This window comes from Notothenia rossii (genome assembly GCF_949606895.1).
Source record: "Notothenia rossii genome assembly, chromosome: 2".
NCBI lineage: Eukaryota > Metazoa > Chordata > Actinopteri > Perciformes > Nototheniidae > Notothenia > Notothenia rossii.
In genome coordinates this window covers 21,084,868-21,105,928 of record NC_136904.1, presented here as the reverse complement: position 1 = coordinate 21,105,928, position 21,061 = coordinate 21,084,868, and the positions used below count along the sequence as shown (strand labels likewise).

The following is a 21,061-nucleotide window of genomic DNA, read 5'->3' as shown; positions in this document are numbered from 1 at the left end:
TCCCAAACAGGCCGACCCAGCTCAGGCCCACATGTAGTGTGAAAACTGCTCCATTGTATTGGAAATTCTGTGGGAGGGACAAAAGATGTGGAGAAACAGGGTGCAGTGGTGGAGGTGATTAGGAAACCAGACCCACGGCTCGGCTTCAAAGGGGAACTGGATCTCTCTGCAGTGCTTATTGATCAGCCAGGAATATTGCTGCTCTCCTTGGTATTGGGAGGAAAGACACTGCACTCCCTCCACAATCCCTCTTCTTATCAGTTGCTTGTAGGACAATTCCTGTAGCTTAGCATACAGCAGATACAGCTGGTTGAGTTGGTGTGTGCCTGTCAGACCTTAGAGATGCTGTTGTCGTCTCCTGGCGTTAACCTCGTCTGTAGATTTTAACTTAAGGGGAGATTTTGGTCCATTTGTTGGCACGGCTTTCTGCATGTCCTGTGCAGAGATCAAGGGAGGCTCAGGCAACAACAGTGACAACCATTGTATTATTGAACTCCCTCTTTCCTGTCCTCTCATTTTCTTTTCCATCCTACCGTTATCTACCCCCCTCTTGCTTTCCTTTTTTCCCTTCCCTCCCTCCCAGAGAGAAGGCGCATGCAGAGCCAAGTAAACACTTTGATATGCGGAAGGAATCTCTCCCACCCCCTTCGCTTTCTCTCTCACTCTCTCCTCACAGCCTATGTAGGTCATCATGACTCACTCCTTTATGCTTCAAAAGCCAAATCCCTGCTCAGTTGCTCTATCTTGGGCCCTCTCACGTTCAGCGTTGTGTAAGAGAAGTATGTTTGACTGTTGGAGTGTACAGGCAAGGGTGCTACAGATGACCATTTTATGTTTTAAATTGGTTTTCTGCTTAATTAGTTTTCAAGGATGCTCCGCGTAGTATTTATTTTGGTTTGTTTGTTTCTCTGGTCTGGGACCTATAGCTCTCCCATGCTGCATACCGTTTTGAAGGGACAAACTATCCACATTTGTATTATAACAAGCAGCTCTGCTTGCCTCTCTTCAGTTCTGTACACTGTATTCTCTCTGACCTAGATGCTGAATCCATCAGCTGCGGCAAGCAGATTTATTTTTGCGTCAGAAATAAAAGTGCTTAGGCTCATTTCCAGATTTGTTCCTAAGGTCTTATCTTTTTCAGATTTATGATACATATGTATGCAGTGCATGACATTAAGGATTTTGGGAGATGGCCCTGTGGGCCATCTAAGCTAATTTACAGATGGCCCTGAGCCCAATAGAGATTGCCCTGAAAAATGCGCGCGGACTAAATGACGCACGAAGGGTTTGGGGGGCCTCCCCCTAGAAAATGTAGATTTTTGCAAGTCTTGCTGTAGATGCTGCCTGGTGCATTCTCTAGACTGAATTATAAGATGAACCACCACAATATTATATGGTACAATTTCAATTTTATTCTTCATTTCACTTGTTTGTTTGTTCTTGTTTGTGTTTGCTCGATTGCATGCCCTGCATAGCTATAAGAAATACTTCAGTTGTTGGTCAAGACACTTTCCATCTGATGAAGGCAAATGCCTTCCCAGATGTAAAAAAGTAGAAAACATTACATTCAGTTATAACTGCCAAAACAAACATTATTTACACTATTATGGCCCCTGTTAAAAATGTTTGTAATGTTATCTACTGTAAGTTGGTCGAACGAATGCCTCCTCATCCGGAAGCTGACCGAGCAGACCCGAGCAGCAGTCGAGAGGAGCCGAGCGCATCCGCGAAGCACACAACATGGGGACGTGAGAGTTCCCGTTAGCCGGCAAATCTCAATCTCTTCGGTCAAAATAATTTCCCTTTAGCGCAATACCGCTTCAGTTGCGCCGCTTATGTGACAGACAAGAAGAGTATGTGACAGACAAGAATAGTCAATTCTAATGTCTAACACGTAATGTGGAGAAAGAGATGTCCTGTATGGGTTGATTGTGCGTTGATCTGTTGGTAATGCCTCGGGGTTCCGGTGGGCATGTAAACAAATGCATAATGCTGCGCTATACTTTGTGGCCTCACCCAGTTGCATAGCGACGTTTATTGTTTAGGTGTCTTTTAATAAGCAGGTAGTCCTATCATTAGCTAGAACTAGCTGGATCTGATCGATATGTACAGAAATGGGAGTGAAGTCTAATCTGACGGGAGAGAGAGATCAGCTGCTGCTGACAAGTTGACACGCAGCTCTGCATGATCACATGCAGCGGTGAGCGGACAAAACACACGCTTCAGGTTAGAATATCACACGTAGCTATTTTAATTACCTCTCAAACTACCTAAACTAGTTATAGATATGTTTAGTTTTACTGTCGGGTCACTCATTACTGGATCCGCAAGCTGCATGATACTGGCATAATAGATTGCCCGATCGGGCAACCAGCGGGTGAGGCTTCATGGCCCGAGCTAAATACTAGATGGCCCCGGGCCATCGGACAGTCCTTAATGTCGAGCCCTGGTATGTTATATGCAGTTTGTTTCCCCCTTTAAATTTGTTTTGGTTTCTTTATTCATCTCTACGACTCATCTCAAGGCATACTATTTTAGATTAATATTACATATGCTCACTGTTTTAAACCCAGGCCCATTGCGTGACCATGTTAACAATAAGCTGCGGTCAAATCCAGGCCACTGCACACTTCTACCAGTCCTCCAGTCTACTACCTGTTGACTGGTTAGCTCACGATTTGTGTGAGATGACGCGTCTCATCGTTGTGACGGATTGTTTTGCCATGTTGTTCCAGTGTGGAGGGAAACTCTTTCTTCTGTGCTTCTCCCAAACATGGCAGAGTATCTGCATATGAATGCTGCCTTCTGCTCAGCTATGCCACGGAAGCCCCCCCTTCCAACCCTGATTGAAAACCGTGGCCTCTTCACATGGTCACGCATGCGTATGTTATTGATTTCAAAGTCAATGTTTTTGCAAATATGTATAATGTTCTATATTAGCAGATGAAACGGCATCTCCTGTATGGGGATCATCTTGTTGTTAGTGTGAGTTTAAAGGGTCTGGTGGGCTGCCAGAGGTTGCGGTCTGTTGGAGGCGTTTACTAGGAAATGCCAAGATTTGAGGACCGGCTCACCACCCTGACCCAGATCCCAAATGGCCTTAGCGTGTCACATGTGTGTCCTTTTGTCCTCCTCACTCCAGGGCTGCTTTCATATTGGCCAGACCTTGGATAGAGAGAAAAGAGTGCACAGCGGCTTTTTTTGATGAGTCACTCAACCGAACAAACAGAAGGAGGGTTGAAGGAAAAAGTACAATGCCCTGCAACCCTATCCCCCACCCCCCCTCCAGTGCTTCCTGAAATCACTCCCATATTACATCACACATGCACACACACAGGGGGGACAGTTAAGAGTGTATCCAGTTGTCCTAATGTCGGTCAACCGTTACATGCAACGTTATGCCACAACATAAAAGGACATGAGGGGAACACATTTAAGGAAAGTACAATAGGGTGAGAAGCTGAGGAGGGATATGCATCTGGGTGCAAGATGAGGAGGGGGGGGGGGTTGGTTTTGCCATGGTAAAATGGAAGCTTTGTGGAGGAAACCTGAGTAAGGCTGGGTTTTGGGCCTGTACATTCACACGCCTGTATCATCTATCCCTTTTCCCTGGTCTCAATGCACCCCTTGTCCTCAGAGTTGTTTGACAACATTGGTCCCTCTCGCAGCCACTCATCTTCTCGTAAGACCAGAAATGTCTGTCCACGACTAAGACTGTTTTCTGTTTCTGGTAATCCTGTCCAGTGCAGCACGACTTTGCCTCCCAAAATGTTGTCTTTACCATCCACTCCTTTTTAAAGTCCATTCAACAACATCCATTTCCTTGAATTACATTGCTGCGTTTTCCTCTGGTTTTTGTGTCTAAGTTTAGTGGTAGTCTATCTCTCTGGCATGGCTTGAAAATAAATGTTTGCCAGCAGTGTAATCTTTCCAGATTTTGCCAGAAGGCTCTATCATGACGACAGGCATTTTTATTTTGTAGTCTTCTGTTTCTTCTGTCTCTCGTGCTCATCTTTAAAGTGCTTTTTCCATGAGAGAGTGGGCGTCTGCACTGGGCCATCAACAGGAAATTCCAGCCTTGGAGTGTGGGGGTTGGGGAGAGAGAGAAGTGAAGAAGATCAGGAGTTTGTTTGGCAGCTTTTGAAGATCAACCAAAGGTCTCTGATGCCCCTTGGCTTTCACACCAACGCGGTTCCCGTTCTAGCTCCGTGCTAGTGCTCTTCTGGTTCGGAAGCGTTTATTTTTTTCAGCCTCCGTTTTGTTCACACCGCCCAGAGCCCAACTGGTGCTGCGTCATGACGTCACCGTTTACGTCGCTGATTTTCTCCCCAACGGCACTCACAACAACAAGAATGGGGGACTGCGTCGGGTCGATGATCTTGTTACTTTAAATGATACGCCAGATTAAATTAAATAACGACTTCTCCAACCTTATACTTTTCTCCAGATTGCCGTCGTTGATTGTTTATTCATGTGTTTCAGCGGCATTTACCAACTGCTGCAGTGCTGCTCTTCCGGTAACTCACACGGCATCGGCCGCTGTAAAGTCTTCACTGTCTGACTGTCACACATTACATTACATCTTACTTGTTGGACGCTTTTATCCAAAGCGACTTACATACTTAATACTGTGGGCAATCCGCACAGGAGCAATTTGGGGTGAAGTGTCTTGCCCAGGGACACAACGACATGCTGACTGCAGTGGGGTTTGAACCAGTGCTCCCTTGATCCAAACAGCTACGCTCTCTCCACTGCGCCACACGCCTGCTTGCCACACAAGCAGCTTGCCACACAAGCAGCTGATACATATCCCCAAGTGAATGTGTTTCAGTATGAATTGACGCTGTTTGACATCACAACGCTGTCATGAAAGTTTCTCTGGTATAAAATGGGTTATGTTAGCAAAGCAACCGAAGCTGAAGCCTTACTCTCTATAAACTGTTAACTCAGGTTAATCTCGACCCCCTCCGACTTAAGTGTGACGTATGCGGTTCTTGCTTCTAGACAGACACATTTTCGGTGCTTGGTGAGTACCGGTTTTCGGTGCTTAGAGCCGGCTCCGCTGCGTTGTGAACAGGAAAAACGGTGCTTATCAGGCTCTAGCTCCGAACCGACCCTGGAACCGCGTTGGTGTGAAAGGGGCATCGCTGGTTTGGGCTGCAAGAAAACTCCCCCTGGACAGTTAAATGGGAAATTATAAACAATATTGTCAATACTATTGTTGCATAAGCTCTCATTTAAACCTTATTTTGCCTACATTTTAACCAGGGCTCTGTTCCTAGATGATTGTTGTGTTTTTTTTGTCCATCTGTCTCTTTTTATTTTCAACGAAACCTACTAACATTTTCAAGTTTGGCTTCATCATTGTTGCTGAAATGACTAAGGGGCTTTTCCCATCACTGCTCTTAGTTCTCTATGTTGAGTCAGTGTTTCTGCCAGACCAGGGCTGCCTTATAGATACTAACTCTGATGGGAATTCCGGCTCTTTTTAGTGAGTCATTTTACCACAGTTTACCACGGAGCCGCTCGCAGTTCACACGCATACTCCACTAGCACCCTCCCCGCCCATTGCGTCGAAATCGCGCTCCTGTGGCAGGCACCGCCGATGTCGGGGAAACGATCTTCAATACTCCGAAAAGAATCCCACCAGACTCCTTTGCCCCTCCAACAGAGGGATGTCCTTTTCCCCTTTCGTCATTTCAAGCGATTAAAAACTCTCGATCTTCTCTCTAATTATTTATTTTTCTGGATGCCCTCGGCTCGAGTTCAGGGCATTCCGAGCTGAATAATGTCATCAAATGACGGCAAGACGCCCCCCTGGTGGAAACGCTGACCTAAGCTGATGTATAGTATATTATCTGGAGATGCACATCTGTTCACAGTTTACTAAATCAAAAGCTGAACATGTTAGTGATCAAAGCTTGTTAATCGTAATTCATTTATATAACACAAAATACATGTTTTGCCTCATTCAGACACTTAAAAGATTTACATGAGCACATTTTGCAACATGAACCACAACAATCATCATTTAGGCATGTTTGATGAAATACACAACATGCTCTTATCCAAATAGCTGCTTGTGTTTGCCTCAACAAATTGCCATACAATATTTCAAAGATCAAACATAGCAGATAAGTCTGTGGCTTTTACCGACTTGAAGCCCAACATATTCTTGGTGAATCAATGTAAAGGGCTGTAGCCAAGAGCAAGTTTCTGTTCAAATATGCTTGACTGATCTTATGACAACATTCAACACTTATTTTCCCTCCAGTTGGTAAAACCAGCTGCTCAGAAGGAACCAATGGCTCTGGGATGCAAAGATACTAAATCTGCCATCCAGGGGAATATATGATATGTCCCTAGATTGTCTTTAACTTAATATCTCATCACTGTCTGAAGCTTGTTTGAAGCGGTGCTTGTCCCCCAAGACTAACGTTGGTATCCTAGCTGTAGTTGTACAGGTATGACGCCTGTTATGTCTATTGTGACAATAAAACAGTCGTTTCTCTGTTGTGCAGCACTCAGCAACCATGCAGTACCAGTCCCGATGTGAACTGCATATTATTATATTCACAAGCAAGTATTAAAATAGAGATATTATTCAGAGCAGCACCTTAAACTACATCTCACCCCTACTTCCATTGCCTAGTACTACAACAAAAGTACATGATGTCATCCTCTATATTGTTGGCTTATATCATTTTTAACATGTTATTGATCAATAATATATGAATCCTTTATTAATATTGATAAATGAAATGGTTTCAGCACTCCTAAAGGAAATATGGCCAGTGTATACATATGAATTTAAAGCAGTATTGTCTTTTATGTTTCATTAAAGAACATGGGCAGCTTTCTGTGGAGCGAGCTGTTGATGCTGACCGTTCATGACATTATCATTAAAATACTGCATTGCTGCTCAAATTCCTATCAAAGTGTTGTGTTGGGTAGTGAGTGGCCTTTTGAAATGGGAAATTGAAAAGAGAAATGGCCCGATCGATGAAAACCACTGCTGTTTTCTATCAATATACGGCTCTCCTTTTTCCTGCTTCTCCCCTTGTCTTCTCTCCTCTCACATGAAAACAGTTTCTGTTAACTCTGCGGTAGGGCTGCACTGGGTTATGGGTGGAAGCTTTAATTGGCTAAATTGCATACATATGTTGATAGTTGTTGTGTGTGTGTTTGTGCACATCTGTGTGCAGTCTCGGATGCTAAGGAGTGATGTCTTGTGAACACCGGAAGAACAATTCCCTCAGGGTGGTGCCTCTCAGTTATTGCAGTTTCCATATTGGATGAGAATTGGAGACCCAGTACAAATACACACATGCTCTCTTAGATATACTACCACATTTCAAGAGATAAACGGATGCAAATCTATAACTGCATTCATACTGGCTGTGTGCTGCTTTGCTTAAGCGTTAGGTCAAGTAGCTGTAGTTGCCTAGTTATATTCTAGTGATCGAGTGGCTGGTTTGGGGTCAGAACAGTTTGCCAACAAGTTATTTTTATATTCCAGGTCGAGTCATGTTGTACTCGTCTTCCATTGCTTTGTAACTTGACGGCTCTTTTATACGGCCAAACCTAGAGGCTATGTTTATTTGTTCTGCTTTAGTATTCCCTTGACTGAGGGTAAGGTTTGTTTGGCTTACGCTGGCTAAAATACTGAAGAATCATGGCAACCGGGTAGTGAGATGTAATGAATGCAAGCTGAGTGTATTCTCGGTTGTTATTATCTCCGGGAGTGAGCAACGTTTTTACAAGGAAAACCAGCTATCATTATCTGGTATATTGTACAGAGTCATGTTATTTGAAAATAATGTAGATCAATATATTATTTTCACATGGTCATAATTGGTGGGAAGTTTTGTAAAATGAATAAGTGTGAATTGGTCAGGTTATCTTGTTTGTTAGTGCTGAAGTTTGACGCTCCACTCCACTTACTTAGTTGGTTAGCTAATGATTAAGTTATTAAATCCATTGTCCGGAGGCTGCACTCTACTCTTGCGGTTGAGTTCCACTTTATTTAATCCAACAGTTCAGAATCACAGAGGGTAAGAATCAAATGTTAACATAATTCAATAACGTTGATTTATGAGTGGTCGCGGCCAGCGAAAGTTTGACCGGAAAGACAAACAAAAAGTGCCATCGATGAATATCTTGACTTGTAAAATGTCCTGTGTAATTGGTGACACCAGTGTTGTCGTTGAGGAATTAACCCGTGGGAAATGTTCCTCGTTGTGGCATCCCTAGCTTCAACTCACTGTAAAGTTCCTATACTCTCATTCAAATGTGTACACACAAAAACACACCCGGCTCACCTTTCATTTGTAAGTTCTTATTGCAAAATGTACATGGCAATATGCCTGATGCCCTGGCCACTGCCTCCGTCTGGCATCAGTTCCCTGCCCCCTCTTAAAGCAGGCACCGCCCCAGCCCTCAGCTGGATTTGCTCTGCAGTAGCAGGCCTTTCATCCCTCCATCCCTCCATCCGGCCCTGCCCAGTGATTTATAATTCATCTAGGATCCTGCCTCCCTCCACCCTCTGCACCAGGACAGCATTAACATTCTGTTTGGTCCCCAGCTACGCAGCACCCACGTGTGTCTGAAGAGTGATTCCTAGCCAGCGAGGCTCCATTTGGAAAGGCTGTTATTGTAGCTGTGTGTTCATTCTGTTCTGGCTCTGCCCGCATTCCGCTGTCATTGTACGGATCAGGTTGCTTGTCTGGCTGTCTGTATCTCTGCTGTTGGTTCTCCTTCTTCTCTGTCCCCATATGTGCCAAGTCAGCTGCCTGCCCCCCTCCTGGTCTCTGTATAATAACAGAAAGCAGCACGGCCAATCTATCTCAGACAGGTCTTCACAGATGTATAAAACACCTAAGAAATAAACAATTTTAGAAACTACACATCACCAGATTATCTTATTTTTCTCTGAGCAATGGTGCACAGTCAAATATTATGAACGCCAAATAAATCAAAATTCAACACAACACATATATTTCATTTCATCGTGTTTCTCATCAGTTCAAACTTCCCATATTTTGAGAGATTATGCATTGTTTTTGTAGTCTTCACAGAAACTGAGAGCAAGGCTTCATGTGTTTGTTTTAACTGTTACTATTGCCTTGGTGTTTTAAATGTCTTCCTTATTATCAGTATAGAGCTTTGTTTTTAGGATACAAATTGCCGACATATATGTTATATACTGCTCTGAAATTGAGAGAAAAAATCATAGGCTTTTTTAAATCCTATTATACAAACAGAAATATGACAGTATTATTTTCTAGATATTTAGATTTTTATGCGGAAGTTAAATAATGAGATTACTAGAAAGCAGAAGATAACAAAGCATGGCGTGTGTGCAAGAGAGTACTTGGTGAACATATCCTTGTGGAGAATGGCTGTCCGCAGCTGAAAGAATGATATTATAATGAGTTAAACAGCTCTTCTTTGACCATGGTCTACAAGAATAAACAACGCCTGGTGCAAGAGATAGAGAGGAGATGTGTGAGGAGATCAAAAAGCTGACATTGAATATTTTTCCCTTTTGTATTACATCTGCACACTTTTTAACCAACACATTCATCAGAAATGTATCACGCCACTCAGTCGGATTCGAACATTAAACGCTTTTCCGATGATGTCAGTTTTTAAATTGGTATGTGTTTGCGAGACATTATGCTGCTTACATGTGGAAAGGTCATATCCAGCCTCTGTACCTCTCCTCCCCTGCATCTCTCTCGCTCTATTCATTATCCATCCATGCTTTCTCCCTCTGCTCTGCATTTATTTTTACCTCCTCACGTAATCCTTAATTAATGTAGATCCAGTCACCGTGCCTCACTACCATACACACTCAGTCATTCATGTTCTCACGAGCAGGCACACACACATACAGTCATTTATCTTCTCTGTCAGTCCCTTGCAGGCATAATGATCTAGATCTCTCACACACACACACACACACACACACACACACATCTTAACAGGCTGTACACTTTAGAATAATAGGCAGATTGAGCGGCCTCGTTGCTCATTGAGCTAAAGCCGGACCACATAACCTTCATATCCCTGTTCCAAACATGGACCGGGATCCCGACAACATGACCGATCTTTGAATTGCACGCTGCTATAATCCAAAATCCAAATAAATAAATAGAGACTTTTCTATTTGTTTGATTGAGACCTTTTTTTAACTCTATGTATAAATATGGCTTTAAGTTATCAATACTGATAGCTGTCATATTTACTTGGTTACTGCTTAGTTGTCTTAAGAAAAGATTAGTTATGATTACTATATGATCACTGTATTGTTGTTGTTTTTTCGACTTGTTTCAATGAAAGCTTCCCGCTTAGCAGTTTGTTCCTCACAGTCAAGATTGGATGTTTTTCTCACTTCTGTTATTCAGTAATCCAACAACTTTGAGTCACAGGTGATTAATCAATCTTTACTCTCAACTCATCGACAGAAAGAAAGAAAAGTTCATTAGATCAGCAATATCAAGCGGGTTTTGGAAAGGTTGTTGACTGTCAGTGGAGTGATAAAACCAGCACTGACACTTTTGCACCTCAGTGATGGGCCAGAGACTTCTGTTGGCCTGCAGCAGCGAAGGTTTCAGTGTCGGCCAACCTCTGCACGTCACAAAAACCACAGCTTCCCTGACATGAAGCATGGGGAGCTTTTTCAGTTTAGCCTCCCTTACATATCCACTGTAAGCCATAAGTACTGAACACTTACAGTCTTTAACTGACGTCACCCGATCACTGTAAGAGCCTGAATGCAAGAGCTTGCAACCGTTTGAGGAATGGACCGGCTCTTCAGGCTGTGTTCACCCCTCGAGTTGGCTCTGATACACGTGAAGCACCTTGTTTATGATGTTTGTTATATGCCCGTTTGTCCTGTCTTGACCACTCACCTGACCCTCTTCTGCTTTTGCCATAGAGAAGCTTCTAATATTTGCTACTAGTGTTTGTAACTGAAGGAGAGCAATTACACACATGTCATGTAGGTGCAAGGCAATCAGAACACGTCGGCAATAGAGACAAATGTTTCACCTGCATACTTACTCCATGCAACCTGCATTTAATATTCACTTTTCAATTCCACTCGGCTCTTTAAGTCGTCCTCTGTTGTTTGTTACCGCAGCCTTTGCCTCGCGTTTCGTGTTTAGTAATAGGAGGATGATTTGATATTTTATTAAGGCGTAACTAGTATCTAAATCCAGTTTTTTCTCAATAATAACAATTTATTGCAATCTTAGTTTTTAATCGGACAGAATCATTTGGAACATTATTTTATTTGAAAATAGATTTATGCTGTCTTTGAAAGTGATTTATTCACCATTTTGTTAAATTAGTTTTTTTATGTAAGAAGGGTCAAGACTTGCCGAACGGTTTAGTTTTATAAGTAGGGACTCTGTAATAACTAAATATATATTTGATATTCGCGCATTAATATGAGCGCGTCCCAAATTATCTGCCGATGCCCCTGTATTATATTATTTATATTATTTATATTATTTGTATTTATTAAGCTAGAATTCTAAAGTGCTGCCACTGTCCTGCTAGACACAATAAATGCTTTATTATGCTATTTTCCTTACTTCTTTGGTTGGATTTGACTTATTCTGACTCAATGCAGCTATTCTTGATAGTGATTGGTTTTTCAAACATTCAGCTTAATGCTTTCTCTAATGGTAGGGGCAGTAAGCACATACAGTGTTTTAACAGCACATGGGGCTGCATGCATGTTGTGGTTTCTGTGTGAAGTTGCTTTCACCTCTCAACTTAAAATATGTTATGTGTGTGGCTAGATTTCAAAGACATATTTCTCAGTAATGTATTTACTTCAAATATTTTTTGATATTCATAATAATGTTTTTTAATGTAACCTAGTATAGTAGGTGTGTTGAGTTTGTTTTAAACTTTGTGTCAGAACTATGTTTGAAAGTGTGGTAGAAATGTTACCACTGATGTGAGCTTTAGGCCCCGTCCACACAGAGACGAAACCAATTTCGAACCGAATTCGATTTCAAAAAAGTCTTTCGTCCACACGGAAACGGCTCAAGAAACGTGTCCGTCCACACAAAAGCACTCAAACGCTGGAGACGCTGTAGTACATATGCCGGGCCTGTAAGTGGCGCTGTACTTCCGTCACAAAAAAGACCAAAAGCAGCGAAGAAGACCCCCCGAGCATGGGCACAAGGCATAAACAATATAACAAGGTAGAAAAAGGTCAAATCTGTATCATGGTCAGTAGCGTCTGGAGCACGAACGCAACCCTGTGATCCCCCATTGTTGTTGTTGTTGTTGTTGGCAAAACGCATCAGCAATGACGCGGGGGTGAGCAGGAGAGGCGGGGCTATGGCGTCATCAATTCAGGAAATGATCGTATAGGGTGTAAACACAGCCGCAAGCGTTTAGTCTCCAGACTTACTCACTTTGGGAGCCGTTTTCAAAGTGTATCCTTTTCGGGCTCCGAAGCCGTGGCTCCGTTTCGGCTTCGTGTAGACGAACAGTCTATACGATAAAGAACGTTAGCAGATACAACTGATATCGTCTCCGTGTGGAAGGGGCCTTAGAGTTGTAAGCCTAGAGTCCAAATGCTCTTCAAGCCAGTTTCAAAACACTTATTGAGTAATTGGAAAACATAGAATAGTCAAGCTTACTTTTTAAAAGCTATTATATGTTTAGAACAGGTTCTGTCTTGAAATGTAAAAACTGTGAGCTGTTCCCTATACTATTTGGCAAAAAGAAACTGTGATGTTGAATTGAACCAAGTGTTCCTTCAAATCATCCAATTAAAAACATATATATATATTGTATGTTATGAAGAACATCTTCAAGATAAATGATTGTGATTTTGGTGCATTGTGTGCTCGGCTCTGTGTGGTTATGCCTGAGTACATTCCCTGCATAGGAATACGGGTCTAGCAAGCATTGTTGTTGTTTCCATCTGCCCTGCTTAACAACCACTGGGTCAGGGGGGTTGGGAATGTGAAATAAGGCCAGGCTATCCAGATAAATGGAGCAGATAATGTGGCTTCAGCTGATGTTTGAAGTGCTATCTTTGTTGTTGTTGTTGTTTTGATCACTACACACCAGGGGGGTATACTACGAAGCAGGATTTTCGCTTAGCCGGCTAACTTTAGGGAAAACTCGGGGTTTCCGGTCCTACGAAGCTGGTTCTCTTTTTAGCAGGCTAGATCTCCATTGTAACTTATGCTGTGCGGCTAACCTGCCCCGGAGCAGGTTAGGTTGCAGGCTCAGAGCTTAACTCAGTGAAAACACTGCCTGCTGACCAATCAGAGCTAAGTGTGCGGAGTTTAGAGCGATCAAGTCATATTACAGGAGAAAGGAAATACAGAAAAGCTGCCGTTGCAGGAAACACGGCCGGCAAAAATCACCGACTGTGTGAACGTGAACATTAATAGAAGATCACCTCCCACCTTCAGAGCAATCTGACTATTATAACATTAGCGTTAAGAAAGCTTACTTAAATATCTGCCACAACATAAGTAACCGAATCAGAGTAACATTAAGTACAGTCCGCGGCATATCACATCATAATGTATCATTATTTCCTTATCTGAGTCAGCTGAGCCGTATCTGGCCGTGCAATACTTACAGTTTCACATACTGTATGCAGAAGTATTATTTTAAGCAACACATTAAGTTGACGAAACACTCGAGACAAATGTAATTTAAAGTCAGATCCACTCGTGTCTTGGACGGGGCAGTGATATCATTAACCTATTAATGTACGCATTCAAACACTTTTTCTGTTACCAGCTGTATTCACCTTGCAGGTGCAACTATGTGGCTTTAATCCTGGATAAAGTGTTTAAGTCATGGATGTTTAAAGTTTAACTTCTTCATATTTGACTAATATTAAAGTTCACTTTTCATTCAGGAAGTATGACGCTGCGCTGTCAGTACGCTTCTCCATGTTTGTGATTGGTCGAATGCTCCAGATACCACCCCTTTCATGTGAACGTGCACCTAACTAGATAGGACACGGCTGGCTTGAGCGATCCACTTGATAACCCGCGTCGTAGTACAGTTTAGCGAGAGCGCGTATGTTTTGGATTTGGCCAACCGGCTAACTCAAACATATCCAGGTTATGTTGAACTAGCTTCGTAGTACAGGCCTCAGTTCTACATTTCAGGAATTGTACAGTTTTACTGCGCTACAGCTCGTGTCTTTTGTACTTCATCTCGTGTCATTGTCTTGACCATTTTGCTGTGTAAAAACATTTATGCTAATTGACTATAGAACACTAACTGCGATACATGCTGTGTTAGAAACAACGTGTATCAGCACAATGACCCTGTGAATGAGTTGAACAGCTGTTTGGTCAGCGTGGATCCAAAGGTCAGAAAATGATTGAATCCTCGTTGCTTGAGCATGAAATGCAGAAGCACTCTTCTTTCAATAGGTTTCCTCTTTCCGTTCACAGCTCTTTTACGAGCTTCTCTGATAGGCCTGCATCTGTCTCATCCCTGAGTTGCTAGGCAACAGGCTTTCAATGTGTGCGTGTGCATGCGCTCACACGTTGCTGTGGCAATGTCAGGCCTGTGAGAGAGATGTTGAGAATTGAGAGAAAGGCAGATGAGAGAGAAGTACTCGGAGAGGAGAGGGAGGAGAAATGAGAATGAGTCAGAGCACTGATGGAGAGGAGGGAGCCAAAAAGCACAAGATTGTCCCTGGCCTAGCTGCATATATACAGGCCTGCCACTATCTTAGCGAGGTCACTGGCAAAGACAGCATGATTTACCAGACCGGCAGGCAGGCAGCGAGCACTGAGCAGTTATTGGATGGAACAGAGAGGTGTAAGGGAGAGGGAACGTGCTCAGAATAGGAAATCCGACAAAGTGATTGGATTCCTCCCCACATCTCACTCCTCTCTTGCATGCTGGCTCTATCTCTGCTCCTACAGCCTTTTGGATAATAGGACCACTCCCACTCACTCGCATCTCAAATATTTTGTCATTTCTTGATGCCCTTGTGTTTCACCTGCTGTTCATATGGCATCCTCTTTATTATATGTAGAAAAACACATTGAGATCTAACACTGTTTTATTTAACCGAAAGACTTGTTTGCTGAAGATACAAACTAGTAGGCCTACATACTTAACCTATATGTATTCTGAAAACAAATTATAATGTAAGAGCTAGATATGCACCCTTCAGAACGACATGTGACCACTCTTCTTTGATACAACGCTGCACTCAGTAGTTCCGCTCCTTTCTCGACTAACACAAATCTATTCTAGCATGAGGCATCTTTCTTCTCAGCACTTGTGTGTTGTTAGCACATGTTTGTGTGTGTGCGTTCAAGCGTTGGCCTCCTCTTTCTCTACACAGGTTTATAATGAAGTGTATGGGCCCAGGTCAGGGACTGAGCAGCCAAGCTGGGCTCTGGTTGCCAGGATACAGCAGTCGAGCCCGGCTGGCTTTATTTGCTCACCAAAATGGCTAGCTGCTGCTGCTGCTGCTGCTGCTGCTGCCGTCTTTCTATACACCATCTTCCTGCATGGCCTGTCAACACACTACCACAACGCAAACTAAATCATATGGAACCGTTTTATTATCATAATGACTCTTTCTCTGAATGTATATTGCAGTGGTTGATTAGATATGTAAAAGGAACTGTTAAATTATATTGGTATTCATGATTACATAATATTTAATATTACATAAGTGTGCGTAGTAATAGAGTGTCAAACTGGACTCGTGCAGCTGGCATTTTCTGATATTTCATACATTGAGAGAAAATAGGGCATCACAATTGTGACTAGTAAAAACCAACATCCTTCATTATTGATGATTGCTAAATGAATTTCAGATATATTTTCTCCAGTCTTATCAAAAACATTAAGGCTGTTGGTGAGGTGTGAAAAACTTTGATCTGTAGTTATAGACAAATATTAGGTAAGTCTTGATACTAGTCCTGATACTAAAGTCATGAATGAGCGTTAAGGCAATGTGGCGTCTCTGCAGGAGCAAAGTTGTCATTTGTACTGGCTGTGTAAATATTGGGTTAAGCTGAATCAAATCAAAAAGGTGTCAGTATCTGTAGCTACCACAGGATTGGTAGTTTATATTGGGGCCTTTGCTTTAGGAGACTGACCTTGGTCTAAAAAAAAGAATTGTGGGCGGAATTAGGATGAAATGACTCCCAACAGCACTTTCTTTTGAATGCCCCTGAAAACACATTCAGCCAAGACTCTGTTTTTAGCTGTTTACATTAGCTTCAAACAACAGCTACTGACGGGCTGCACCCATTATTGAAACGCTGGTCATTGTTTATTTGAGTCGTTATAACAGAGTAGTTGCTCAATTGTCAAAAGATGTTTGTTATTCACCTTTATCGTCAACCACAATATACTATGGCTGCTCAATTAATCGTATTTTAATCGCAATTACGATTATGGCTTGCAACGATTACTAAAACAACGTAATCGAAATAAAACAATTATTTTTTATTATTATTATTACTTTTTTTTAAATTGGTTTTTCAGTTGAATTATACTTAAAGTTCAGGCTAATCAACTATTAAAAACATACTGTTCAAATTTTGTTATCCAATAAATTGATGTTTTCAAAGTAAATGGATAATCGTTTTTAATAATCGTGATATAAATTATTGACTCAAATAATCGAGATAAGGATTTTTGCTATAATCGAGCAGCCCTACAATATACCATTCTCTATTCATTTCACAGTGCCATACGTGTCAACTAACACAGACACATAGGGATGGGTACCGAGAACCGGGACTAAGTCAATACCGGTACCTGATCGGACGGTATCGGTATACCGTTAAGCCGCTGGACAAACGGTGCTGCTATCGGTATATGTGTTACGTCTACTTCCTTAGTTTAACTTTAAACCATTCTGGTTGGTTGGGAACCCTCATCCCGTGTGATGTATCCGGTTTGAGACCCCTCTGATTGGCCACTGTAAATGCCACTCGTCATCTCTCTCAACAGCGCTCTTATCATTGTGGTGAGACTCCTGCAGGCATGGCGGACAGAGCGAAGCGATCGAAGGTCTGGGTGCACTTTAAAAAAAATGTAGTGCCGATAGTGCAAGGTGCAATCTATGTACTCAATTAGTTGCTTGTAAAGGGGGTAACACAAGCAACTTAATGAAGCATTTGGAAACGAGACACTCATTGAATCTAAAACGGTGCTAGCGATACTGCTAGTGCTAATAGTGCTAGCGGGCTTCAGCCGCGCCGTGTGTACATGTGACCTGAACGAAGGCTCGCAGGCAGGTTAGCTGCTGCGCACGGGTAATATGTTTTGTTTACCTGAGTGCAGTCTTGCAAGCACATCGCCTTGTCTTTTTTTTTTGTTTATTAACACTGACAGTGTATTAATGTGAGCTCCTACACCTCTAATAATTTGGCCTTTCATTGAATGCTTTATAAACCAGTTAAACTTACAGATGTCATTGTGAATTTGAAAACTGCATTTAAATGTTGTTAAAGGTCAACGTTTAAATGTATGGTTCAGCAATTGTTGGTCGTTTACTAGGAATGGACATATTTTAAGCTCAAATACGTTGTTCTATGTTTAAACCTTCAGACACATTTTGACGTGTTTCAGTTCAGCACATAATTTATTTTGTGATGATTTAAAAGTACAATCCAGAATAATATACGTACTCGCCTTTATCTTTTTGCCATCTTGGCCTTTTGACCAATTTCTTCATATCACAGTTTTGCATGATGTCACTGTAGGACAATGTTTTAAGGATCTCTTGTCGAGCTAGGTTGTCAGTGTGAAATGTCTGGATGAAGATGTAAATGATTTACAAATGTTAAAAAATGTTTTTTAAAATGCCCCTTTTCATCCTCTGTCTAAGGGAAAACCCCAAAAAGCATGATAGGGTGAGCCAGGCCCCTTTTAAGTTATTTTATTTATTTGTGTTTGCTTCTGAGAAGCTAATGTATAAGTTATACAGTTATTTCTGCAAGAAAATTACAATACAATTGCTGTTTAATCTTCACATGTTGTATTCATGTCTATAATTTTGAGCACCAAATCATTGAAAAGTATCGATAAGAGTATCAAAAAATACCGATACCGATAAGCAGTACCGGTATCGATAAAATCCTAACGATACCTATCCCTACACATGAGTTGACTGACTGCCAGGGAGAGGGTGATGCTGATTGGTATCCGATTGTGCCATAGTTATTGGGATTCGTGCACACACATACAGCAGAGATCAGCATGCCCATCCCTGCATGCAGCTGCTGTGCTGTGCAGCTGCCAGTGTGGAACATTTGAGGTGTGTTTCTTTGTGTACAATGAGGAGTGCCATGCAGTTTGAGCAAACAACTACTTTTCATCTCTGCGTGCACCTTGACCTTTTTCATTGCTCTGTGTCTGTGTGTGAGACATCTTTGTGTCACACACACGCAAATGAATGTTGTTGCTGACTGTTGTTTTCATGTATATATTCAAGAGCGCATGTTGTAGGAGAATTGCTTCCAATGCTAAGGGCCATAAGGGTAGAACTTGGTCTACGAGCCCTCCATGTTTGAGGTCATAATTATAACATAATTAATGCCTCAGACGCCTTCAAATAAATTAGCATTAGTATTCCCCAACCTTGCAGTTTTTTTAATGATACACTTTTTTTGCCGACACTCACTTCATCAAAGAATTACACTATACATTAACAGTATTTTTGAGTGTAAGATAAATGTTGAAAAGCTAAGAGGAGATTTAGATTTTTAGCACTACCCATTTTCAGCCAGAAGTCGGGCCTTAATGTTTACGCTTCAATCAAATGAGTTGGTACTATAGCATCCAGATGTAAGTGTGTTTGTGTGTCTGAGTGTAGACACAGTATGCTGCACTATGCTGAAGTGTTGGCCTCTATCTGACCGCAGAGGGAGTGGTTCAGAGTAAAGAGAGGATGCTACAGGAGGAAGATAAAGAGAAAAATGAACGGGAGAAGTAGAAAGATAGGTGTGTGTATGAGTAATTCAGGGAAGAAGGAAGGAATGGATAGTAGTACAAGTCATGTCCTTCATTTGGGCTCTCTGGCTCACTGTTCACTTCTTTCCGCAGTCGTAATCTCCATGGCCAAGTCTCATTTGGCTGACGTCATGTATAAAACATTTATATTCAACAGTGCTGCCACTCTGCTGTCGGGACATGAATGTGATTAAGAGATGCTGTGGTCAGCAAACAGTAATCAACATGTTCAAACTGACTAACCGGTTTGACTCCAAAAGTATTGCTTGTATTAATCTTATTTACCTGCATATTATATTGAGTTCCTTTGTAGCACTAAAACCTCAAAATCGACAGACTTATTTACTTTTTATATGATGGATGACATAAAGAATATAGGATGCAGCCCTTCGCCACAACTTCTACTCACAACCACCATGTATAACCTTATGATCTCTATCTTTACTGAATGTGTTTGAATAAACCCAACCCAGCTAGTAGATGTCTGGTAATGGCTTGTATAGGGGTTGCTAAGTTAGTAAAGTTTGGTTTTATTCAACATTACCCTTTTAAAGGCACAACGTACGTTTAGTTAGGGCTGCTCGATTATGACAAAAATCCTAATCTCGATTATTTGGGTCAATAATTGTAATTGCGATTATTAAATGTGATTATTCATTGACTTTGAAAACATCCATTTATTGGAGAAATAACATTTGAACAGTATGTTTTTAAACAGTTGATTTACCCCTTAACTTTAAGTATAATTCAACTGAAAAACCAACAAAAAGAAAATTATATATATTTAAAAAAAAGTAATAATAATTAAAAAATAATCGTTTTATTTCGATTACGTTTTTTTCGTAATCGTTGCAAGCCATAATCGTAATCGCGATTTAAAATATGATTAATTGAGCAGCCCTACGTGTAGTAGACCCATGTTCAGACTTAACACCTTTTATATGATATTCTCTGCTTCCCAGTATGATTTGCTTCCTTCATAATCCAAAGCACAGAGTTCACTCGGCTCTTACTTACCAGCTTTCAGCCTAACATTGTCTCCACTGCTGTTTTATTATAACTGCTGAAACTGGTGTACAGTGGTTTCAAAATGGGTCCCACGGGCAACTAGAGAACCATCACAGTGGAGCCCTGAATAAGAACTCATGATCAAAGCAGCTCTGCTTTACTCTATTGCAAACAATAAGACATTCTTCTAATGCTGAGAAAAGACGTTTTCATATACTGGTTGTTATTGTTGATTGGGATGGAAATGCTAAGTAAATGATGTCCTTGGTTTGGAATAGGGTTTCTTTCCTTGTGTTTGTGCCATTGTCCAACTTCTACCTTGCACTCATAATATTTCTGTATTCCGCATGTCAGCAAAATGCTCCGTAGCTATAACTGCTGCCCATCATAGTAGTCCCAAAATAGTGCCGAGGTTATTGTTCTAGAAGCCCCGCTGACCCAGTTTGCGGGGTGTGCGAATGTGTGCGTGTGATATTGCAAGGTTTGTTTATTTCTCAGGGTAGTTAACCTACCTGTCAGTTGGTTTTGGTGTGGTGAGTGGTGGGAGTTAGGGGAGGTCGGAGGCAGTAACTTAGAGGGAGTAACAATGAGCCAGAGGGGAGGGGAGGGGCCTGTGCTATGCTGTGTTTGCTCATGTCTCTCTTTCCATACACCAGTAAAAGAGGAAGCTGTACATCTTCTGTAGCCCTGCGCCTCTCTGGTTGGCTGGCTGGTTGTCTTGACTTGACTGACTTGACTGGAGTGATATAAATAGCAGCCTTTGAATAGGATAACTGCAGAGGGAAGGGAAGGGTGAGGGTGGAAGTGGAAGTGGCGCCAGGAAAGATATGAGTGCCAATGTTTGAAAGTAGAGAAAAAATCATGCAGCCATGGTCTCATCTGTTCACTCAGTCACTCAGTCAGTCAGTCACAAGTTTGATCATACTCGGACACACTCAGAAGAAAAGTGCATTATGGAGGAGAGAATTGAGGGATGGGACGTATGATTAATTCATGGCCCTCTGAAGCAGAAGACCTCTCTTTAAACAGGAAGGCACAGGATTGTTGTTGTGTA

General features: G+C 41.8%; 1 protein-coding gene across 2 annotated transcripts in view; it reads left to right on the top strand.

The window, feature by feature from the left end:
- The window catches only part of ankrd11 (ankyrin repeat domain 11), a 105,752-nt gene that overhangs the window by 59,642 nt on the left and 25,049 nt on the right, over window positions 1-21,061 (top strand). The gene's annotated exons all lie outside the window — the stretch shown is intronic.